The 25,563-nt window shown below is 46.7% G+C and overlaps 1 protein-coding gene and 1 long non-coding RNA gene across 16 annotated transcripts in view; one reads left to right on the forward strand and one right to left on the reverse strand.

Annotated features, from left to right (window-relative positions):
• Nucleotides 1-13,518, reverse strand: part of MAPKAP1 (MAPK associated protein 1) — a 259,582-nt gene extending 246,064 nt beyond the window's left edge. For 7 of the 15 annotated variants that reach the window (XR_016212148.1, XR_016212147.1, XM_017350085.4 and 4 more), the window contains exon 1: nucleotides 12,724-13,006. The gene's annotated coding sequence lies outside the window, so the exon portion shown is untranslated. Of the gene's footprint in view, nucleotides 1-12,723 lie in introns of all 15 variants that reach the window. The other 8 variants (XM_089302711.1, XM_089302713.1, XM_089302685.1 and 5 more) reach the window with 7 other exon arrangements.
• LOC149128894 (uncharacterized) lies at nucleotides 13,276-14,819 on the forward strand. The gene is made up of 2 exons (XR_016212156.1): nucleotides 13,276-13,413; nucleotides 13,709-14,819. It is a non-coding gene; the product is annotated as an uncharacterized LOC149128894 (long non-coding RNA).
• Nucleotides 14,820-25,563: the final 10,744 nt, after the last annotated feature.

Raw genomic sequence — 25,563 nt, forward strand, 5'->3', positions numbered from 1 at the left:
AACACTCTGCCTCTCAATTAAAAATTTTTAAAGGAAAGAAATATAATTTTAAGTTAATTAATTAATTTGAAAGGCAGAGTGACACAGAGAGAGGGAGGGAGAGATTGATTGATTGAGGGAGAGAGGGATCATCCATCTGCTGGTTCACTCCCCAAATGGCCACAACAGCCAGAACTGGGCCAGGCTGAAGCCAGGAGCCTGGAACTCCATCTGGGTCTCCCACAAGTGTGCATCACGGCATCACAGGCAGTGGTTTAACCCACTGCACCACAACACCGGCCCTAAGAAATGCAATTCTTCTTAACACATTTGGAAGAAAGGACTTAAGCACACATGCATTTTCTATAACATTAATATCAAACACAATCAAAAGGAGCTAAATTACCACCTAAATGGGAATGCTGTTCCTACATTGTTCAGAAAAAGGTACAAATAATGTAAACTACAAACAATACAGTGAAAACAGATATAGAGGCCAGCGCTGTGGTACAGCAAGTTAAGCCTCCGCCTTATGCTTAAGCACAGGTTCCAGTCCCAGCTGCTCTACTTCCAATCCAGATCCTGCTAGGGCCTGGGAAATCAGAGAAGGATGGCCCAAGTGTACGGGCTCCTGCACTCACGTGGGAGACCTGAAAGAAGCTCCTGGCTCCTGTCTTCGGGACCAGCCCAGCTCCAACTATTGTGGCCATTTGGGGAGTAAACCTGTGGATGGAAGACCTTTCTCTCTGTCTCTCCCTCTGTCTTTAACTCTGCCTCTCAAATAAATAAATCTTAAAAAGCAAATAAATAATTTTCCCTTGTCCCTGTCCCCTGCATCATCCATCCCCCAGAAATTATTGTGCTTCCTCCAAACAGCTCACCCAGTGACGGTTACTGTGAAATACTTCAAATTCCATATGCACTCAGGACTGCAAGGACTGTGGGAAGAGAATGTTCCAAGCACAGGCTAATGGACAGAAAGTACAAATGATATACACCCTGATGCATGACTATCTAAGGAAGTCCAAACTGAACACTGAATATTTCCTCTGAAGTTATTAACCAAGTTTCAGTTTCTGAAACACATTCAAAACACTTAACATATTTTGTAAGTCTCAAGTATAAATAATATTATCATTAAAGACAAATAATTTTCTTGTCTAGTTTACATAAATCAAGCATATTTCATATTTAGATTTTTATATTTTGCATTTTACAGGAACAATTTGAATTCTCACCATATATTTGTTGCCCAGGCTAACAAAAATACAAGTTATACCAATTTGGAATTTTTATTGTCATTGTGAAGATGTGACATTTTTAATTCGGTTCATATTTTAACTCAGCAACCTTAATCCAGTGATCAAAGCTTCATTAGCTTATAAACAAACTGTTTCTCAGGTAAACTGAACTGCTCCACACCAGGATCTTAAGCAAATAAATAAGTACAAAACAGGCAGAGATTATAAATTAGGGCAGACAAATCTGTATCTAGCCCCACGCCAGTACAGAGCATTCTATCAATATAGTGAAATGCTAATCTCCTAATTAACAACCTAATTAGGTAATTATGGCTTTGCAGAGGGATGCCGAAATGAAATATGACAACATGGTCACCTCTTTATATGGCACCTGTGGGCCTTTTCAGCTGTCATTGCAAAGAGTGCAATATCAATTTGAACAGATGACAAAGTGCTGTCATTTTTCATTCTGATAATATAAAGAATGCTTTGGACAGAAGCAGTTTACAAAAGAAACAACTTGCCTGGTATTTTTCTAATTTAAATACATTCAAATACTTCATTAAATCTTTTGCATGTTTTTATTTCTATATACAAGAATGATCATGCACATCAAAAAAAATCAAACTGGTCACCATGCTTAATTGTACATAATGAAACCATTTCAGTTATAAAATGTATAATAATTAGAAAAGAATAAAAGGCAACAATTCACGACAGTTTAATGTTCATAATGACTACTGTTACCAGAAAAAAATTTAAATCCAAACTTTGATCAATTTTTCCTTAACAAAATAAAAAATGAGATAGAAATTCATATTTTTTTTTTTTTTTGACAGGCAGAGTGGACAGTGAGAGAGAGAGACAGAGAGAAAGGTCTTCCTTTGCCATTGGTTCACCCTCCAATGGCCGCCGCGGCCGGCGCGCAGCGGCCGGCGCACCGCGCTGATCCGATGGCAGGAGCCAGGAGCCAGGTGCTTTTCCTGGTCTCCCATGGGGTGCAGGGCCCAAGCACTTGGGCCATCCTCCACTGCACTCCCTGGCCACAGCAGAGGGTTGGCCTGGAAGAGGGGCAACCGGGACAGAATCCGGCGCCCCGACCGGGACTAGAACCCGGTGTGCTGGCGCCGCTAGGCGGAGGATTAGCCTAGTGAGCCATGGCGCCGGCTGAAATTCATATTTGTTAAAGCAAATAGAACAGAGATGAGGCCTAAAGAATCCCTGAGCAAAGTGAATCAAGATATCTTAGCCGACCTTGCTTGATCTGCAAACATAAGCAAAACTCAACTTGTGCTAATTCTTGTGCACGTGTGTATTAAATAACAGAATTTAAGCTCAACCAGTAGAAAGCAACTAACAAAATTATAGGGACCTTCAATAGGATAGACCAAATAAGTCAACTCTATGTAATAACCAAATATTTTCTGTTCTACTTCCATGTTCTTCCTATATAGGACTGTGTGGTTCACAAATCACTATCTGTTCAAATAAAGTCTTTAAAATTTTATCATGCCTGTTTATCTTTTTTAACACAATTATAATTTTCCATACCAAAAAGAACTTCCCAATATATAAGCAATCAACTCATAAAAGAGCTCTCTCTTCAATGGTCAATCTCAACTTCTTGGCAATAGGATTATGTTCTCCGAAAATAAGGGGGACTGGCATTGTGGTATCGTGGGTAAAGCCGCCACCTGCAGTGCTGACATCTCAAATGGGCAGCAGTTGCAGTCCTGGCTGCTCCATTTCCGATTCAGCTCTCTGCTGTGGCCTGAGAAACAGTGGAAGATGGCCCAAGTCCTTGGGCCCCTGCACCTGTGTGGGAAGACCTGGAAGAAGCTCCTGGCTCCCGGCTTTGGATCAATGCAGCTCCGGCCTTTGCGGCCATTTGGGGAGTGAAACGGCAGATGAAGACTTCTCTGATTCTCCTTCTCTGTGTAATTCTGACTTTCAAATAAATAAATAAATCTTTAAAAAAAAAAAAAAAGGAAAGAAAACAAGGACACAGCTGTCACAAGCCTACTCGCTGTCCCATTAGCCATTGCAGAAGTGATGGTAGCAACGGTGCATCAGTACCAACACAAATACTATTCTTCCAGGATATTGTCTTAAGATATTGGGGAGCCTGGCCTGGGAATCTTAGTCAAGACATGGAAACCATGTTCTAACTGCAAAGTAACTATGCAGGGGTGGGGAACCTTTTCTCCATCAATGGTCACTTAGATTTTATAACATCATTCACAGCCCATACAAAATTATCAACTTAAAAATTAGCCTGCTGGAGATTTGCTGAAGTCTGAGTCCACCTGCAGCTGCCTTGGCAGGGCTAGACCAGGTGAGTCCACAAGCCTCATATGGCCCGCAGGCAGGACGTTCCCCACTCCTAACCTACAGTGAGAGCTGCCTAGAAAATACAATCCATTTATAACTTCAGAAGCAACTGCATTAGTGAATACTCTGTTGGTTGAAATGACAGTCACTGGCTCCATGCATATTTGTAAATGTCAACCTGAAACTGAAATTATTAAAAACTGGGGATGGCATTATGGTGCAGTGGGTTAAGCTGCCACCTGCGAAGCCAGTATCCTGTATCAGAACACTGGTTCAAGTCCCAGCTGCTCCACTTCTGATCCAGCTCCCTGCTAACACACCCAGGAACACAGCAGAAGACAACCCAAGTACTTGGGCCCCTGCCACTCACATGAGAGACCAGAAGGAGTTGCAGGTTCCTAGCTTCAGCCTGGCCATTCCCAGTCATGGCAGACATTTGGGGAATGAACCAGTGTATGGAAGACCTCTGTTTCTCTCTTGCTTGCTCTGTGTGTATGTGTATGTGTGTGTCACTCTGCCTATCAAATAAATAAATCTTTAAAAGAAAATTTGTTGGGGCGGGCATTTGGTGCAGAGCCTTAAGTCATTTAGGATGCTCACATCCCACACTGGAATGCCTGGTTCAAGTTCTGGCTCCCTCACTTCCAATCCAGCTTCCTGCTAATGCAATCTCAGGAGGCAGCAGGTAATAGTCCAAGTTCTCAGGTCCCTGAAACCCACATAGGAGATATGGATGGAGTTCCAGACTTCTGGTTTGGCCTGGCCTACCCCTGGATGTTGTGGGCATTTGGGGAGTGAATCAATGGACACAAGCTCTCTCTCCCCCGACACTCTGTCTCTGTTACTCTGCTTTTATAATGAACATCTTTGAACATGAATTTTTCAACCCCTCTAATTATTTCATTGACAAAGATTCCTAAAAGTGGAATTATAAGCTCAAAAGCCAAGCATGCTTTTCCTTAAAACTCATGATAAACATTCATATTGCCAAATCCTGGTTTCCAGAAAAGGTTTTATCAGTTTACATTTCCACTAGCAAAATATAAGTGACCATTTCAACACCAAGCTTTGCCGGCAATGAGTATTAGATTTTTATTAAATATTTAAACTTCAGAGCATAAGGTTACTTACAACCAAGCACTCTCACAACATAACCAATGATAACTTCCTGTAAATATTAAGTTTAAATGAGTAAGGAATCACAACAGAGCCAGTGACAATCCCAAGACAAGGGACAGTTCCAATATCCAAATCTACAGCACTATATTTAAACTGGGAAGACAACAGCTCAACTCCCAGTTTTGCCATTATTGGTAGCTCCACATCTCAAATCATTTTATTTCTCTAAGCTTCAGTTTCAGCATTTGTAAAATGGAAATGGGGACAACATAATAACCCTTATTCAAAGCATTTCAAATGGTAATCACAGGCACAAAAAAATGGGAAGTGCTGTTATTTAGCAGATCAATTCATTTTATAGCCTAAAAATAAGATACTGGAAACCTTTTTCCATATTGCCGTAGTAGGTAGGTATACTAATTCACAAAGCAGATCAGAAATGAATAAACTATTTAATGATCCAGACAGGAACATGAGTCTCACTCCTTTACAACCACTCCATTAGAATCACAGCTTGTTACGTCACACTAATGCTGAACCTCCTGTGCCCAGGATGCTGGTACCTGCAAGTCCCCAGGAGCACCATGGTCCTTAACCTGTTTCATTTAGTCCTCTACGAGATTGGCATCAGTGTCCCCACTCTGCACGGCTCCAGCCGAGTGTGACTCCAAAACCCCACCACACACTGCTTCAAGATTCAAGACTGCAACTTGGTTCTCTGTTAGTCTCCTTTATGTCAGCAAATAAAGTTTAAAGATTTTGTTTTCAAAAGAAAATAATTCCTTTAAATAACTTTCTACCTACTTCTCTGCTGAAACAGTACTTATTTATAATACAGTACCTTAAAATGAGCCCACAGGGAACTAAAAAATGTTATTTTTTGAAATTTACACATTTAGTCCATTTCGCCTGCATCAATAATAAAAGCATATTCATAAAAGTACACTCAAGTATAGGATATTATGAATCTAACACTGCAAATGTTTAGGGGTAAATGTGACATAATATTCAATTTATTTAAAAAACAATTACTATAACTTAATTCCAATAGTTACTCTAATATCTCCTTGCTCTTTCCAGAATTTCAGGTTTGTTTAAGTGGTTTCTCCCATTTTTCTCACTTTCAATTACTTAAAATTGTTTTCTACTTTCGGTCCAAATTTTGTGTTTCCTATATTAAATCTATTCCTCCAATATATCTAGACTGCTGCCAACTAGAGTTAATAAATTCTGAATGACTGCTCAGGATTTATTTTCTTCATTTTTATATTCTATGTTATTCCTCATACAATAGCATATGAATGAAAACAATGTATCTAGAAGACCAATATTTCTTCAATTTCCACCTTATGGAAGCTGGATATTAAAATAAAAATAAATTAAACTCTTGGGCTGGGAACTCCCTGACCATATTTCTCTCACTCTGCCAGGGTGTCTCTATGCCCCCTTTCAATCTTGTGCATATTCAGTCAACAAAGCACTGCATGTGTTCAGGGAGCGCCTGGCCCATCAAGGTCCTTTCCCCAAGGAAGCAATGAACAAAGAGCGGAGGGAAGAGCTGAGTAGCGGCTCCCTGACTCCCTACCTGCCGTCAAGAGAGGAGGAGCAGCACTTTAGATCGGAGCCATTCCCCACGGGGGTCTGTCAGCCATCAGCTGAGTGACTTTAAGCAGGTCAATTAGAATCAGACAGCCTGGCAACCTGAAAGACCTAAGCAAGACTTGAATGTTGCTCATTATCATCCAGAAGGGGAGAAAAGATCCACAGGTCTGTTAGTGACCTGACCAAACTCCAAGGGAGTAAGAGCGACAGCTATATTCAGAATTCACGTCCCTTGGTCCAGTGTACCAGTGTACTTTCTACTAAACTGCGATTCGCTGGATGTCAGTTTCTTTGCCTCAAGAAGCTATGATTATCCCCTTTCTATACCACCTATCTCACAGGATTAAAGGAAATAAAGGACACAAAAGCCTTCGGCAAATTTACAATACCACTTCACTGTATCGCGGAGACCAAAACACACAAGAGAACTGGTTAACATAAAACGCACTGACCACGGGGGCAGAGCCGCCACCTGCGTTGCAGGCATCCCATATGGACGCCAGTTCAAGTCCCAGCTGTTCCACTTCCAATCCAGCTCCCAGCTAATGTACCTGGGACAACAGCAGAAGATGGTCAAAGTGCTTGGGCCCCTACACCCATATGGGAGACCCAGATGAAGCTCCTGGCTTCCGCCTGGCCCAGCTCCGACTGCTGTAGTCATCTGGAGAAGGAACCAGCAGACAGATCTTTCTGTCTCTCCCTCTCTCTCTGTAATTCTACCTTTCAGATAAATAAATACATTAAAAAAAAAAATAAAAGTGTTTAAGAGCACTAAACAAATGCGTAAGTTCATCACATCATCCCTCCTAAAATTCTGCCGGATTATATAATAAAGGTACTCATTCTGCCACTTCCCAAAGGTAAAGGCAGGGGCTACCAGGCTTCCTCACTCTACAGTCTGCCAGGAGACTTCAGGTCAGTAACCACCACATGGTGTTGCCCCTCCTGCCTTGAACAGCGGGTACCAAAATTCAGCAGCCAGGCTTATCAGGGTGCCTAGGATTGTCTGCAGCTCACAAATGTGTTCAGGTCCATGTGGTAATTTCTTAAACATAATTTTTAAGCTAAATTTATTAAAATCCAGGTCGCCAGCATCCTTTCAGAAAACAACCAGACGACCTAGAGACGCTGGACCCTCAGGCGGCAACAAGAGCCGGCAGGTGAGCAGAAGCGTGCGCTCAGGCAGGGCACGGCCGCCAGCTCAGCACGGCCCGCGCTGCTTCTCGAAGCACACGCTCAACACGGGACTGGAGACCCCTGAGGTGGATGTGCAAAATCTAATGAAGATTCTGAGTTAACAATTTGACATCTATCGCTGTCTCCTGAACAAGGTCGATATGTCAGAATAAAAGACTTTCAGCAACTTCTCTCAGCCTGAAACATATAAAGCCACTGACTGTGAGAACCTCTCAGCTCTACAGAGGGTGTTAACATGCCACCTGGGGCGCCTGAGTCCCACATCAGAACGCCTGGGTTTGAGTCCCAGTTGTTCTTCTGAGCCCCACTTCTTGCTAACGCGCACCGACGGAGTTAGCAGATGATAGGTCAAATTTTTGGGCCCCTGCCAACTGCATGGGACACCCAGATTGAGTTCTGGGCTCTAGGGTTCAGCTTGGCCCACCCCTAGCTTATTGCAGAGCTTTGGAGGAATGAACCAGAAGACAGAGATCTCGATCTCAATCTCTCTCTTTCTGCCTTTCAAATAAATAAAAGTGTTTTTTTTTTTAATAATTTCCAATGGGCTATATATTTAAAAAAATAATTTCTGAAATCTTCAGTTACAAGTCAAGAAGCAAAATCCCCACCATCACCACCACCACAGAGAAATATATATATATATATATATAAAGATTTCTTTAGGGGCTGGCACTGTGGCCCAGTGGGTTAAAGCCCCAGCATCCCAAATGGACACTGGTTCGATCCCGGCTGCTCCACTTCCGATCCAGCTCTATGCTATGGCCTGGGAAAACAGCAGAAGATGCCCAAGTCCTTGGGCCTCTGTACCCACACAGGAGACCCAGAAGAAGCTCCTGGCTCCGGATCAGCTCAGCTCAGCTCTTGTCCTCGTGGTCATTTGGGGAGTAAACCAGTGGATGGAAGACCTCTCTCTCTCTTACTCTCTCTCTGTAACTCTTTCAAATAAATAAAATAAAAAATTTTTTTAAAGATTTTTTTTAAAGATTTATTTATTTGAAAGGCAGAGTTATAGAGAGAGGGGGTGGGGAGCAGGGAAGACAGAGAAAGAGAGAAAGAGAGAGAGAGAGAGAGATCTTCAATCCACTAGTTCACTTTCCAAATGGCTACAAGGGCCAGGCCTGGGCCAACTGGAAGCCAGGAGCCTGGAACTCCACTCAGGTCTACCACGTAGGTACAGAGGCCCAAGTGATTTGATGTCCCAGGTACATCAGCAGGGAGCTAGAAAGGAAATGGAGCACCCATAAGGGAGGCCAGCATCGCAGGCGGCAACTTAACCTACTACACCACAACGCTGGACCCAAGAAATATATTTAAAGCGACAGACATGGTGATGAGCTCCTTCAGGACAGAAGCTACTGCGGTCCCCACTAACCGAAATGCCCAGCAGTGACTACTGCACCGAAGCCACTGCTAAAGGAACAGCCCTACCTAGAAGCCTCTCCAGAGGGTCCCCGTCCACACCACAAAGAACAAGCAACATGGTGCAACCCTGAAGAGACAAATTCCAAAGCCAGCGGAAAATCCCTCCATCTCACTCCTCACCCAGCTGCACAGACCCGAGGAAGTTACTGAACCTCTCAGTGCCCAGTTCCTCACCTGTAAAGCTGGGATGCTGATAACACCTCCTCACACAAGAATACATGATAAAGCACTTACCGCAGTGCTGACGCAAGTGAGCACGACCAGCAGCGTGGCTCCGTGTGCTCACAGCACCTGTGGGGCCTCCACGCTCACCACCTACAGGACCTGCTACAGCTTCGCCTGCACACATTTCTCCACCGCAATGTCAACAACCTCAGGGGGGTGACCTGGTTTTACTCTTCTTCGTGTCCCCAGGGGACAACATTTGGCCTGACCCTGCTGAGTAAATCATACATCCTCACAGTATTTAATTGTGAAAGTTATGAGCAGAAACTAGAATTTCCAGGGCTGGTGTTGTAGTATCGTGAGTTAAATGGCCACCCACAACACTGGCACCCCACATGAGAGCACTGGCTGAAGTCCCAACTGCTCCACTCGGGACCCAGCTCCCTGCTAATGTGCCTGGGAAAACAGCAGAAGATGGCCCAAGTCCTTAGGCCCCTGCACCCATGTGGGAGACCCAGAAGAAGCTCCTGGCTCCTGGCTCCTGGCTTCAGCCTGGCCCAGCCCTGGCCATTTGGGGAGTGAACCAGCAGATGGAAGGTCTGTCTCTCCCTCTCTGTAACTCTTTCAAAGAAATAAATCATTTAGGAAAAAAAAAAGGGAAAAAAAAGCAAGACCACTAGAATTTCCCCCTCTTGCCTGGCACTCAATCTGCCAGACTCTGACCTCCACTGCCCCTCCCTTTACCCCAACACTCTGACCAAAGAGCTAACGGCTTGCTTTGCTCAGGCTGTGGCTCATCCGCACTCTAGAGCCACGTCACAGGCATTATTCCTCCAAATTTCACACCTGTCATCTTGGAGGCTTTGCCATGCACAAGTTGAATGTCTCTTATCCAAAATATTTGGGACCCAGGGCCGGCGCTATGGCATAGCAAGTAAAGCCACCGCCTGCAGTGCTGGCATCCCATATGGGTGCCGGTTCAAGTCCCAGCTGCTCCACTTCTGATCAAGCTCTCTGCTATGGCCTGGGAAAGTAGTAGAAGATGGCCCATGTGCTTGGGCCCCTGCACCTTCGTGGGAGACCTGGAGGAAGCTCCTGGCTCCTGGCTTCAGATAGGCACAGCTCCAGCCGTTGTGGCCAGCTGGGGAGTGAACCAGTAGATAGAAGACTTCTCTATCTCTCTGCCTCTCCTCTCTGAGTAACTCTGACTTTCAAATAAATAAATAAATCTTAAAAAAGATATTTGAGACCAGAACTATATAGGATTTTAATTTTTTCAGGTTTTGAAGTATTTCCATAGGCTTAATCCAAAATTCCAAAATTCCAAATACTCCAAAAACTGAAGCTTTTTGATAGTCATGTAGTGCTCAAAGTTTCTGCTCTTGGGGGTGGGTGTTTGGCTCGGTGGCTGGGACCCACTTGAGAAGCCCACATGTCAAGGCGCCTGGGGTCCCTACCCATTTCCAGCTCCTGACTCCCAGCTTCCTGCTGATGCAATCAGGACACAAGGGACTGGGTTCCTGCCATCCATGTGGGAGACCTTCACTGAGCTCCTGGCTCCTGATTTTTGCCCTGGCCCAGCCCCAGCCATTGCAGAAATTCGGAGAGTGGACCAGTGATTGGGAACTGTGTGTCCTTTTGCCTCTCAAAAAAAAAGAAATTAAAAAAGAAAATTTCAGATTTTAGATTTTTGGATCAGGGATGCTCAACCTACACCAGGCCCTTTATCCACAGTAGCTCACTACATATTCCGAACACCTGTGAGGTCAGTAGCATCCCTCATCCCTACGCCTAGTTGAGGAAAATGATGCCTAGGGTTAAGAAACTTGCCAAAGGTCACTTATCTAGTCAGAAGAGAGACCAGGAACTGAACACAGAGCCCATGCTAATTCTCTAGACTATCTTCTTTGCCCATATTCAAAGTTGAGGTGATCAGCTACTACCAACTTGCCTTGGAAGGCTGTGATACATTCAAATGATTCTTAGTACCATGCACTTTAATATTCATATTTTTTCCTTTGTATAGTTTCAGGATGTTCTTGATTAGATAGCTATGGGATGAGAAAGACGGCAAGCCAAGTAATGGAAAAGTACAGATTTAAGCATCAGAGAGATCTGGGTTTGACCATGGCTGTCTTGTATCAGTTACATCATTTATCCTAAGTCTTCCTAATCTATAAATTGAGGTTAAAATGATAAAACAAGAAAAACTGATATATAACATGCAATACATAAATACTGAATAAAGTATGCATTACAAAGCATCCCCTGGCCATATCCCACCCCTCAAAAGTGAACGACCAGTCCCCCTTCTGTACAAATGTATCACAAAAAGAACTCTGTACTGATCACTGTGTTGGAATTATAATTTCCTTATCTGTCTCACTAAGCTGAGCTCCCTGCAGGCCAGAACCCAGTCTGATGTATCTGCACACTGCTTAACACTGCCCCTGGCACACACCCATACTCAGTAACTGTTTGCCAAATGAAATAACTGTAAATACAACAATGAGTGCTTACAGGAGTCTAGAGAAATCATTTCTAGTTGGGGTTGTCCCAAACTGGGTGAGGGAGGCCAACTTCAGCTAGGCCAAGGGGCGTTTCTCGAGAGGACCACAGAAAAGGGGAAACCTTCTCACGCCCTGCCAAAGACAAAGGGCGACGTGAGAGCCTAGAGCAACGGATCCGAGTGGGGGCCTCTGCCCCGAGCCAGGTCGGGGGGCGCACAGGCACGAGTGTGGTCTGGCCCACAGTGGGAGGGAGAGGGGCTACCAGCACACGCCACAGGCCCAGAGAGCTCGCACGTGGGTACGCTGGAGAGGATGAAAACCATTATCACTTCATCAAGGGCGCCCCCGGCACCACGGGAGCACCCGGCGTGGGCTCTCAGCACCCGAGACTACAGCAGGGTGCCTCGTTAGCTGTCCTGGTGGGTTTTAACGCTGAAGATCCACCCCCGCCTGCCTGTCCAAACAGCACGAGAAGTCCGGCTTTTTCTAGCGGTGTACCGCCACTGGGTCACACCCGAGAAGTTTTCAACTTTGCTGACTTGGGTTTACAACAACATGATGCTTTCCACGGTGCCACTTCGGTGGGCTTCAAACAGCACTTGCGTTCATTCAGAATGCAGTTTTATCCGATTTCTGAGTCAATTTGGGGAAGGGGTGTCTCTGGTTAAAATACTACCCTTGTGTACACAATTTTTTTCTCCAACCTTAAACAGATCCAGAAGACTCCCACAAATAAAAAAAAAAAAAAAAAAAAAAAACCTGACCCAAAGTTGCAGCAGCACTCCAGCTAACAAAAACTCAGCGGGGCTGTTCATCCGTGCAGGGGGACGAGACAGGACCACGCACGCAACACCTGAAGAACTCGATGTTCACACTGTGAAGAGCGGGGCACCTACAGAAACCGCAGGAGCCACCTGCGCCCGCGCCCCCACCCCACACGACGGGGTCCACACCCGGACGTCAGGCTCACGGCAGCCTCCGCTCCTGGAAGGGGCCAGGGAACGGCTGCCGCTGACCACCGGAGCAGGGGCCTGACGGGCGGCCCGCTGGGCAGGCAGCGCCGGGGATCCGAGCCGCCAGGCCCCGTGAGAGGCCGAGCGGGCCGGCCGGCGGGCAGGCGGGCGGGCAAGGGAGCTAGCGGCTGGGGCAACCTTTACCTGAAGCTGCTTCCACACTACGGGCCGGGCTGGCCTTGGGAAACGTTCCTGAGAGGAGGGCCCGGCTCCCCCACGCCTCCCGGCCCCTGCCCCGACTCTGCACTCTCGGGATCCTCGGGGACCGGTGCTCCTCCCGGCCCTCTCAGCTGCCGTCGCCCGGACTAGCCCTCATGTCCCGGCTGCTCGCCGCCGCCGACCGGCCGAGCAGCAGCCCTGTTACCCCGAGCCGCGCCACGACCCGGAACCGCACCCCCGCGCACCGGAAGTCCCCGACCAGGAAGGCGCCTCTGGCTGGGGAACGCAGTGCGCAAGCTCGAGAGTCGAGAGCCACTTCCCGGGGGGCGGGGGGCCGTGCGCATGCGCGTTCTTCTCCGGGGTCGGTAGAGGCCTGGGTCCGAGCCTGGGAATCCCGGCGAGGTTCGCTCGCGCCCGGCTTTCCTGGGACGGAAATCGACGTCAGCGATCCCCGTGGAGCCCTCGTTCTTGCCACTTGCAAAGAGAAGAGCCCCCAGTTCATCCAGAAATGAGGAACGAGGCAGCCTAGCGCGTGTATCCGAAAGCCCTGGGTTCGAATGCCGCTGCTGACTTGCAGTGTACCCCTGGACACTGCAGCTGCCCCCTCGGAGCCTCGGCTTTCCCGTCCGTAGCAGCAGTTCCGGGATGACGGGATGGCTGTGAGAATCAAACGGGGTGAGGGGTGAGGGGCCGCACAGTGGCTGACGGCACGCACCCGCAGGAGGTGCCGCGACCTCCCTCATTGTGTGTAGTGCCCAGACGCGGGTCCGCGGCGAGGACGGCAGGGAGGCGCACGGGGTGCTGGGTGCTGGCACCGCACGGTCGGTGCGGGCGCGCCCTGCACCTGCCCTCCGTGGTTCCGGCGGGGACCTGTCGGGGGCGCTCTGGCCGGGTGGACAGAAAGGTTGGGTAGGTTCCCCCACTTCCCCCCAAACCTTTCTCTCGTTTTCTCTGCTTTCCTGGGCTCCAGTCTGAAACCCAGCTGCCTGAGCGTCCCTCCCACGGCCAAGACCTGTGTGAAATCGAAATCGACTGGACCTGCGGGTCGCTCATGGAGTCTAAAGACTGAACACTCTCTCCACTTAGGAGTTTTGTAGCTTCGTCTCTCCAAGCTACCTCTTTAAATTTCCTTATCTGTAGAATGGAAATCAAAAGTAACAGAGCCAGACCTTGTGCAACAGTAGGTTAAGCTGCAGCCTGCAATGCCAGTTCTCATATCAGGGTACTGGTTCATGTCCCGGCTGGTCCACTTCCCATCCAGCTTCCTGTTAATGCTCCTGGGAAAGCAGCACAGGATGGGCCAAGTACATGGACCCCTGCACCCACTTGGGATCCTGATGGAGTACCTGGCTCCTGGCTTTGGCCTGGCCCAGCCCCAACCATCATGGTCATTTGGAGAATGAACCAACGGATGGAAGATCTCTTTCTGTACTACCTATCTCTGTCACTCTAACTTTCAAATAAATACAATAGATCTTTTAAAAAAAAGACTGAAACAAAAAAGTCATAACCGTTGTGAGGACTGAATGAGCTAATACGTAGAACTCCATAGAATGCAGCCAAGCAGGTGGCTAATACTGAGTACTTACCACTGTTACTACACCTGTCAATAAGCAGGTACTTATGGGTGCCCAGCCTAGGCACTGGAGATTCGGTTGTAAAAAAGCCAGAGACTCTGCCCTCAAGAAGTTATTTGACTATGGGTTAAAATAATTCTGGGGTGGGCACTGTGTAGAAGCAGGTTAAGCCACCAACGGCAATGCCAGCATCTCATATTGGAGTCTGGGTAAAGATCTCAGCTGCCCCACTTGGGATCAAGCTTCATGCTAACGTGCCTGGGAAAGTAGCAGATGATGGCATGAGTGAGTCCCTCCCACCCATGTGGGAGACCCAGATAGAATTCATTTTGTAATACTAACTGATAGAATCAGAAAGGGAGACAACAATCCTACATGGGAAGCAGGATACACAGCAGACTCATAGAATGGCAGATGTCCTAAACAGCACTCTGGCCTCAGAATCAGCCCTTAAGGCATTCGGATCCGACTGAAGAGCCCATGAGAGTATTTTAGGCATGGAAAGCCAAGACACACTGGGGGAAAAAAAAAAAGAAGAAGAAGACCTAAATGAAAGATCTCTACGGGTGAGATCCCAGTGAAAAGAACGGGGCCATCAAAGAAGGAGGTACCTTTCTCTGAAGGGAGGAGAGAACTTCCACTTTGACTGTGACCCTGTTGGAATAAGATCGAAGTCGGCAAACCCAAAAGGCTTCCATAGCCTTGGCAACTCATGACTAGAGCCTAGGGAGATTACTGATGCCATAAACAAGAGTGTCAAATTGTTAAATCAACAACAGGAGTCACTGTGTACTTACTTCTCATGTGGGATCTGTCCTTAATGTGTTGTCCAATGTGAAGTAATGCTATAACTAGTACTGAAACAGTATTTTTACACTTTGTGTTTCTGTGTGGGTGCAAACTGTTGAAATCTTTACTTAATATATACTGAATCGATCTTCTGTATATAAAGAGAATTGAAAATGAATCTTGATGTGAATGGAATGGGAGGGAGTGGGGGATGGGAGGGGTGTGAGTGGGAGGGAAATATGGGGGGGAAAGCCAATGTAATCCATAAACTGTACTTTGGAAATTTATATTTACTAAATAAAAAATAAATTATTTATTTATTATTTATTTGAAATAGTTACATGTAGAAGGAGAGGCAGAGAGAAATCATCCATCCGCTGGTTCACTCCGCAGTTGGCCGCAACGGCTGGAGCTGTGCCAATCTGAAGACAGGAACCAGGAGCTTCTTCTAGGTCTCCCACGTGGGTGCAGGGGCCCAAGGACTTGGGCCATCTTCTACTGCTCTCCCAGGACATAGCAGAGAGCTGGATTGAAAGTGGAGCAGCCGGGAGTTGAACCAGCACCCATATGGGATGCTAGCACTACAGGTGGCCACCTACCTGCTACGCCACAGCGCCGGCCCCCAGATAGAATTCTTGGCTCTTGGTCTCACCAGGTCCAGCCCCTGCCAATGTGGCTATTTGAGGAGTGAGTCAGCAAATGAAAGCTTTGCTCACTTGCTCTCGCTCGCTCTCTGTCTTTCAAGTAAATAAATTTTAAAGAATAAAATATGAGTTCCTCTGACAAGCTGGCATGCTGGGAAATAAGGTAAGATTTCAAGGACAGAGTTGAGGTCCCAGTGGAGAATGGAGACCCTTAACTTAGGGGTTATTAATATAATGGTCTGTGTGTTTTTCCTGTAGTGAACTTGAGCACTTAACATAGAAGCACAGCAAAAAGTGGAAAATTGGATTAATCCAAGGAAGAGGCTTCCCCAGGCAGGTGTGATGGGGGTCGAGAAATTTAAGATCTCACCTTTTAACAGTGCCTAAAACAAACGGCCACAGAATGACTTTCCAATGAATAAATGCATAAGATCTTAAAAATAAATAAAGGGGCTGGCGCCGTGGCTCACTAGGCTAATCCTCCGCTTTGCGGCACCAGCACACCGGGTTCTAGTCCCTGTCAGGGCGCCGGATTCTGTCCCGGTTGCCCCTCTTCCAGGAGAGCTCTCTGCTGTGGCCCGGGAGTGCAGTGGAGGGTGGCCCAAGTGCTTGGGCCCTGCACCCCATGGGAGACCAGGAGAAGCATCTGGCTCCTCCTGCCTTCGGATCAGCGTGGTGCGCCGGCCGCGGCAGCCATTGGAGGGTGAACCAACGGCAAAAGGAAGACCTTCCTCTCTCTCTCTCTCACTGTCCACTCTGCCTGTCAAATAAATAAATAAACAAACAAACAAATAAATAAAGGAGGCCTGCGCTGCGGCTCAATAAGCTAATCTTCCGCCTGCGGTGCTGGCACACCGGGTTCTAGTCCCAGTCAGGGCGCCCGATTCTGTACCGGTTGCTCCTCTTCCAGGCCAGTTCTCTGCTGTGGCCCAGGAGTGCAGAGGAGGATGGCCCAAGTGCTTGGGCCCTGCACCCGCATGGGAGACCAGGAGAAGCATCTGGCTCCTGGCTTCGAACCAGCGCGGTGCGCCGGCCACAGCGCGCTGGCCGCAGCATCCATTGGGGGGTGAACCAACAGAGAAAGGAAGACCTATATCTCTCACTGTCCACTCTGCCTGTCAAAAAATAAAAAAATAAATAAAGGAAAAGCCTATATGTGCAAGTGTCTTTTTAAAGATTTATTTATTATTTATTTGAAAGGCAGAGTTACAGAGAGGCAGAAGCAGAGAGAGAGAGAGAGGTCTTCCATCTGCTGGTTTACTCCCCAAATGGCCGCAACAGCCAGAGCTGCGCCAATCCGAAGCCAGGAGCCAGGAGCTTCTTCTGGGTATCACATATGGGTGCCCAAGCACTTGGGCCATCTTCTACTGCTCTCCCAGGACATAGCAGAGAGCTGGGTGGCAAGTGGAGCAGCTGGGTCTCGAGCTGGTGCCCATATGGAAGCCAGCACTGCAGGCAACAGCTTTACCCACTACACCACAGCGCCAGCCCCACAAGTGTCTTTTTAGAAAAAAATTTTATTGTGGATATTTATTCACACCAGGGCGCTTCAAAAAGCTTATGGAAAATTGAATTTGAGGGTAAGTTTAGGCACAAATGGTTTTTGAAATCCATGCATAATTTCTCCATAATACATATTTTCATGAACTTCTGAAGACCCCCCTCATATATTTTCAAATATAGGCATGCATATGTGTGCTTTTGTGTATATGTATAAGGTGCCTTCCAAAGGGTCCTGGAAAATATATACTATGAAAAAGCTATGCATAGATTTCAAACATCTTTAGACCTAGCTTTGGATGCCATTTCCCATAAGCTTTTTGAAATAACCTTGAATATGCCTTGTTGGCCATTTTTATATGTGTCTCATGCATCTAGAAGACAAGACCCATGTACTTCTTCCTCCAGGAAGCTTTTCCTGTTCATTCTTTTTTAAAAAAAGATTATTTATTTAACCATTTGAAAGGCACAGCAACAGCGAGAGAGAAAAAGATATTCCATTTGCTGGTTAACTCACCAAATGGCTGCAACAGTCACGAGTGGATCATGGGGCTGGCACTGTGGTGTAGCAGGTAAAGCTGCTGCCTGCAGTGCCAGCATCCCATATGGGCATTGGTTTGAGTCCTGGCTGCTCCACTTCTGATCCAGCTCCCTGCTATGGCCTGGGAAAGCAGTAGAAGATGACCCAAGTGCTTGGGCCCCTGCACCCACATGGTACATCTAGAAGAAGCTCCTGGCTCCTGCCTTCAGATAGGTGCAACTCTGGCCATTGTGGCCAATTGGGGAATGAACCAGGAACTTCTCTCTCTCTCTCTCTCTCTCTCTCTCTCTCTCTCTCTCCTTCTCTCTGTAACTCTGACTTTCAAATAAATAAATGAATCTTAAAAAAAAAAAAAAGTGGATCAGGCGAAGCCAGGACTCATCCAGGTCTCCCACATGGGTGGCAGATGCTCTAATATACTTAACCTATCCTCTGCTGCCTTCCCAGGTGCATTAGCAGGGAGCTGGATCAGAAGCGGAGCAACTGGAACTCAAACCAGCACTCTGATAGGATGATGGCATCACAGGCAGTGGCTTAACCCCCTATGCCACAATGCCAGCGCCTCCTATTCATTCTTTTTTTTTATAAGATTTATTTATTTTTATTCAAAAGGTAGAGTTACAGAGAGGCAGAGGCAGAGAGAGAGGGAGGTCTTCCATCCACTGGTTTACTCCCCAGATGGCTGCAATGGCCAGAGCTGTGCCAATCAATGCCAGGAGACAGGATCTTCTTCTGGGACAGGATCTTCTTCTGGGTCTCCCATGTTGGTGCAGGGGCCCAAGCACTTGGGCCATCTTCTACTGCTTCCCCAGGCCACAGCAGAGAGCTGGATCAGAAGAGGAGCAGCCGGGTCTTGAACTGGTGCCCATATGGAATCCAGCACTACAGGCGGTAGTTTACCAGCTGCACCACAGTGCTGCTCCCCCACTTTGTTCTTTAAACACACATCTGTATCCCTGACAGGCCACGAGGAAATGATATTTCTTCTTTCATATAGGAGTACTAAAAGCTTAAAACACCATTAACAGTTGGTAAAGGCATGTTAAATGCACAGGTGCTCCAAACCTGCAAGTAAAATGGAGCAATTGGAAATCTTATGTTGAATAAGCGTAATTAGCACTGGGAAAATACCACTCTGCCCAACACATGACAGCAAACAGAGAGTAAGCAAAACAGGATAAAAGTGACTCTCTTTCAAAGCCTGCCAAAGCTATGGGCAAATGGAGGCTCCTTTCACTTTCTCTGGAAATATTATTTCTCTGCAAATACTATTTCATATGTGTGAATATGTTCCCTGGCATTTTCCCAATTATGGCGTCTTCTCCTTTTGAAATATGTGTTTTCAAAATATAAGCTTTGTACCATGGAGTTTATGTAAAATGTAAATGTATAGCAGCCATAGTTGTGGCGCAATGGGTTAAGCTGCTGCCAGTGATGTTGGCATCCCATATGTGCGCTGGTTTGAGTCCTGGATACTCCACTTTGAATCCAGCTCCCTGCTAATGTGCCAGGGAAAGCAGCAGAGGACGCTCCAAGTGCTTAGGTCCCAGAACCCACATGGGAGACCTAGAGAAAACACCTGTCTTTGGCCTGGCACAGCCCTGGCCATTGCAGCCATTTGGGAAGTGAACCAGCAAATAGAAGAAGTCTTTCTCTCTCTCTTTCTCTCTCTTAACTCCACCTTTCAAATAAATAAATCTTTAAACATATTTAAATATAACAGTGTAAGAGGTGTTTTCAGGATAAGTGTTTGGTGCAGCATTTAGGCGCTGCTTGGAACACTCACATCCCTATCAGAACGCCTGGTTTGAATCCTGACTACTCCACTTCTGATCCAGCTTCCTGCTAACGTGTGCTCTGGGAAACAGTGTACGATGGCTAAAGTACTTGGGTCCCTGCTCACCATGGGGGAGATCCAGAGTAAGTTCCAGACTCCTAGCTGGAGCCTGGCCCAGCCTTGGCTGTTGTGGGCATTGTGTGGGGTGAACCAGGCAGTAGAAGATCTCTGTCTGCCTCTCTCTCTCTCTCTCTCTCTCTCTCTCTCTCTCTGCCATTCAGTAAAATGAAAATAAATAAAAGTTGTAAAGCAAATGTGTTGCTTGTAACAAGGTCAGTTTGGTGGGTAGAAGGGAAGCACAAAATTACCCAACCAGAAAATGTTAAACATACACTTTGAGACTCCTCTTTAGGTATAGATGAGGTCAGGGGGCTAGGCCAAGATTTATCCAGCTTTGTTCTGTTTTCCCGCTGAATGTTGTTTCTAATGAGTATCCCTTTTTAGGTACTTGGGGTGACAAACGAAGGTCTGTGGCTACATGTGCATGTCAAGTGTAGTTCCTTTCCAAAATTAAGGCTCTTTACCAGCTTCTGCTAGTATCTTTCCTTGCTTTAATGTTAGCTAGTAGTGAGGACCAACTCCTAAATTAATTGATGTTAACAGTCCTTAGAATGTAAAAAACCAACTCGTATGTTTTGTCGAATGCAACTTCCAAGAATGCATAATTAACAGTGTCTCCATTAATATACAGTATGTTCAACAGTGAGACACGGCTATCATAAATAAAGGTAGACATGGATAAATTTATAATTAAAAATGCATTAGAAATTACAAGCATAATTTATTTACTAATGTGCACTGGAATAAATTTTATGTGTAATATTTTAAAACAGGGCATTAATAAATAATAGTGAACATAAAATGTTTTTGCAGCTAAAAATATTTCAATAAATATTAGTAAGTTAAATGTGCTGCAGAGTTATAATTGCTACGAAGTATGGTTTACCACATATAATCACGATGCAGAGAACTGTTTTGTGGGTGAATTCAAAATATTAGAAACAAATAACTTTTCTGAAGCTGACGAGTATTCAAAGTCATGGCCTAGAAATATTTTACCAATAAAAGCAAAGAGCACCACAATTGTGAATAATTGAAATTGATCTTTGCCGGAGACAACCAAGACCTTTTGAGTGAGTGCGTTTGTACATTATTGGAGGTGATTCTTTTTTTTTTTTTTTTATGACAGGCAGAGTGGACAGTGAGAGAGAGAGATAGGTCTTCCTTTTTCCGTTGGTTCACCCCCAAAGTGGCTGCTACGGCCGGCGCACTGCACTGATCCAAAGCCAGGAGCCAGGTGCTTCTCCTGGTCTCCCATGCGGGTGCAGGGCCCAAGCACTTGGGCCATCTCCACTGCCTTCCCGGGCCAGAGCTGGACAGGAAGAGGAGCAACCAGAACTAGACCTCGGCACCCTGACCGGGACTAGAACCTGGGGTGCTGGTGCCGCAGGCGGAGGATTAGCCTAGTGAGCCACAGCGCCGGCCAGGAGGTGATTCTTATCTGCCTGTTTGCCCACAGTAATTTCAAGCAGTTTCTCCCACCTGACAGCTCTTACAGAGTTTTGTGGGTTTTTTTTAACCTTTTATTTAAAAGTTGACGTTCCCTTGTTCTATCAAGGGCAGACAGTTTCTAGATGCTGAGTGTTCTCACACAGGGTACTTCAGAATTTCACTAATACAAGTTTATTTTGATGCAAAAAAATTTGGAAATTCATGAATGTGAGAGGTTTTCAAAAAGTTCATGGAAAAAGTCTGTTACGAAAAAGCTATTCCGAGATTTCATTTTTTGCAAAATAAGCTTTTCTTTTATTTCTATCTTTTTTTCATGCACTTTTTTTTTTTTTATTTGAGAGAGAGGGAGCTCCCATCCACTGATTCAATTCTCAAATGTCCAAAAGAGCCAGGGCTGGACCAGGCTACAGCTGGGACTTAGGAACGGAATCCAGGTCTCCCAGGTGGGTGACATGAATCGAGCTACTGGAGACCCTGCCTGCCAGGGCCTGTGCTAATAGGAAACGGAGTCAGGAGCCGGAGCCTGAATCAAGCCCAGGCATTCGGCTGTGAGAGACCAGCATCGTGACTGCCGGCCTGCACGCCGGCCCCTCCACCAGCTTTTTGCTGTAACTCCCATTCCACTCTCTCCCCGCTCCTGACCACATCTCTCCTCTGACTCTGGTGTTTTACTTTCATATTTAGTTAACTTTCTGAGTGTGCACACCAGGAGTTCTCAGATCATTTCACGAGACGGCACTATTCGTTTGTTGATTGTGTTTCTGTGTAGGGTGGGGGTTTTCCAGGTAAGACTGTGGTTGACGAACAGTAACGAATGGCACCTGTCCCTGGGTGAGCCTGACTCTGTGCCAGGCCCTGGGTTGATGATGTTGTATACCCAACCTAATTCAATCCTCATAGCAGTCCAATACACGGATGTGACTATTATCCCCGTGAGGCAAGTCAGGAAGCCGCGCCTCCGCGAGCTGAGGTCATTTACTCAAGAGCCTGCAGGTGGTGAGCAGCCGACGTGGAAGCCCCACCCCTGCACTTCCTCCGACAGCGGTCAGCAGCCCCTGCGCTTCAAATAACCAAGTGCTTTCTCCAAATCACGGCCCCTTTCAGCAGCTCACATCTTTCAGCTGGATTTCTCCCGTTGATGTCTAACCTAAGTCCCTCCTGCTCCCATTGAAGGTGACTCCCTAACGTCCTGTCCGTAGTAGACGAGAACTGATGTTGAAAACACGCGAGCAATATCCCTTTAGACACGTGAAGATGGCTGCTGCATTCTCCCTCGCCTTCCTTTTTTCTGGGAGTGTTGTTGGTAACCCCGATTCCCTCAGTCTTTTCTCACAGGACCTCTCTGGGCCAGGCCCCTAGACAGCGGCCCCAGGTTGTCCGTATCTCAGTTCATCTTCGCCACCTTCAAAGAACATTGATGAAGCACCTGCACGTGCATGTGAACTGTGAGAGCATTCATACAAGCCAGGAAAGCAGATGTTGACCTGGCCCTACGAGGATGTCTGAAACTCCAAATAATGTTCTTTCAACTCCTTTCTGTAACTCCGTCAGCTTCCCACTGCACTTGGCACGGGTTACTAGGCGACCTGAGATGGGGTCATATCTCAGTCTTCATGGCATCCCTGATAACCGGTACAGCCGAAGCAATCATTACATGTTGAATGAGAATTATCCTTGGATAATATGGCCCAGGCTAACACACTCCTCCATATGTGTTGGATGACTCTAGTTGGAATAGTTATCTTTGTAATGACAATTATAATATGTACTCAATAAATATTTGATGAATGAAAAATAAATGTATCGTGTGGCTGTTGAAATAGGGTTCCTCAGGCCAGCGCCGCGGCTCACTAGGCTAATCCTCCACCTGAGGCGCCGGCACACCGGGTTCTAGTCCCAGTCGGGGCGCCGGATTCTGTCCCGGTTGCCCCTCTTCCAGGCCAGCTCTCTGCTGTGGCCAGGGAGTGCAGTGGAGGATGGCCCAGGTACTTGGGCCCTGCACCCCATGGGAGACCAGGATAAGCACCTGGCTCCTGCCATTGGATCAACGCTGTGCGCTGGCCGCAGTGTGCCGGCCGCGGTGGCCATTGGAGGGTGAACCAATGGCAAAGGAAGACCTTTCTCTCTGTTTCTCTCTCTCACTGTCCACTCTGCCTGTCAAAAAAAATAATAATAAAAATAAAAATAAATTAAAAAAAAATAGGGTTCCTCAAAAACTCAAACTCGGGGTGGGCATTTGGCACCGCGGTTTAGATGAGACACTAGCCTCCTGTATCATACAGTCTGGGGTTGAGGCCTGGCTTCGCTTCTGATTCCAGCCTTGGGAGGCAGCAGGTGATGGCTCAACTACTTCAGGCCCTGTCACTCACATGGGAGACTTAAATGGAGTTCTCAGCTCCTGGCTTTGGCCTGGCCCAGACTTGGTTACTGTGGGCATGTGGGGAGTGAACCAGCAGATGGAATATTTCTTGTGTGCCCAATCGTTGAAATTCTCAAGATGAGCTGGATGCGGCCACAGACGGGCTCCTGGGCTCAGGTGTTGTTGCCTGAGCCTGCCGTATACAATGTCAGGTGCCTCAGTTGACCACTCACTGGGGTATTTCGCCTCTCAGCCTTTGCAGTCCAATTACACCTTCTTTCTGCTGGCAGGGGAGCCACTTTTGCCACAGGCGGACTTCTGAAGGTGGTGGGACGTAGAGGTAAAGCCACGGCATGTGTGTCTTATTGTGATGCTTTCCAAACAGTAAAGTTTCTTGGTCATCTTGCTTCTGCAGCTGAGATTTAACAAGAGAGAGAGGAAGTTTTTTTAAGATTTATTTTTATTTATTTGAAAGAGTTACAGAGAAAGGTAGAGACAGGGAGAGAGACAGAGAGGTTTTCCATCTGCTGGTTCATTCCCCAAGTGGCTGCAATGGGTGGAGCTGAGCTGATCTGAAGCCAGGAGCTTCTTCCTGGTCTCCTATGTGGGTAGAGGGGCCCAAGTACTTGGATCATCCTCCACTGCTTTCCCAGGTGCATTAGCAGGAAGCTGGATGGGAAGTAGAGCAGCCGGGACTCCAACCAGTGCCCATATGGGATGCCAGTGCTGCAGGCTGGGGCTTTAATCCATTTTGCCACAGTGCTGGCCTCAAGAGAGAGGAAGATTTTTTAAGAAAGAACTTACTGGCCGGCGCCGCGGCTCACTAGGCTAATCCTCCGCCTAGCGGCGCTGGCACACCGGGTTCTAGTCCCGGTCGGGGCACCAGATTCTGTCCCGGTTGCCCCTCTTCCAGGCCAGCTCTCTGCTGTGGCCAGGGAGTGCAGTGGAGGATGGCCCAGGTGCTTGGGCCCTGCACCCCATGGGAGACCAGGAAAAAGCACCTGGCTCCTGGCTCCTGCCATCGGATCAGCGCGGTGCGCCGGCCGCAGCGTGCCGGCTGCGGCGGCCATTGGAGGGTGAACCAATGGCAAAGGAAGACCTTTCTCTCTGTCTCTCTCTCTCTCACTGTCCACTCTGCCTGTCAAAAAATAAATAAATAAATAAATAAAAAAAGAAAGAACTTACTACTGAAGACATTGCTCTCATATCTAAAAAAAATTCTGAAATTCATAAGGAAATGCAAGAGACCCAGAATAGCCAAAGCCATCTTAAACAATAAAAACAAACCAGAGGCACCACAATACCAGAGTTCAAGACATGCTATAGGGCTGTTGTAATCAGAACAGCCAGGTACTAGGACAAAAATAGACTTGTGGACCAAGGGAACAGAAGAGAAAACCCAGAAATTAATCCAAGCATCTACAACAAACTAATCTTTGACAAATAAGCTGAAACCATTCCCTAGAAAAAGGACAGTCTCTTCAACAAATGGTGTTGGGAAAATTGGATTTCCACATGCAGAAGTATAAAACAAGACCCCTACCTTACACCCTATACGAAAATCAACTCAAGGATCTAATCTATGACCTGAACCCATGAAATTACCAGAGGAAAACACAGGGGAAATTCTGGCAGACATTTGCAAAGGCAAAGATTTCTTGGATAAGACCCCAGAAGCACAGGCACTAAAAGCAAAAATAGACAAATGGGATTACATCAAGCTAAGAAATGTCTGCACAGCAAAGGAAACCCTCAAAAAGTGAAGAGGATGGGAGAAAATATTTGCAAACATTGCATCTAATAAAGGGTTAATATCCAGAATATATAAGAAATTCAACAACAAGGCAAACAATCCAGTTAAGAAAAGGGTAAAGGACATGAATAAGCATTTTTCTTTTTTTTACATATTTATTTATTCATTTGAAAGAGTTACACAGAGAAGCAGAGGCAGAGAGAGAGAGAGAGAGAGAGAAACGTCTTCCATCCACTGGTTCATTCCCCAATTGGATGCAACGGCTACAGCCGAGCCGATCCAAAGCCAGGAGCCAGGAGATTCCTCCGGTCTC

Source organism: Oryctolagus cuniculus, chromosome 1 (genome assembly GCF_051225735.1).
Source record: "Oryctolagus cuniculus isolate XC-2025 breed Fujian yellow rabbit chromosome 1, ASM5122573v1, whole genome shotgun sequence".
Taxonomy (NCBI): Eukaryota; Metazoa; Chordata; class Mammalia; order Lagomorpha; family Leporidae; genus Oryctolagus; species Oryctolagus cuniculus.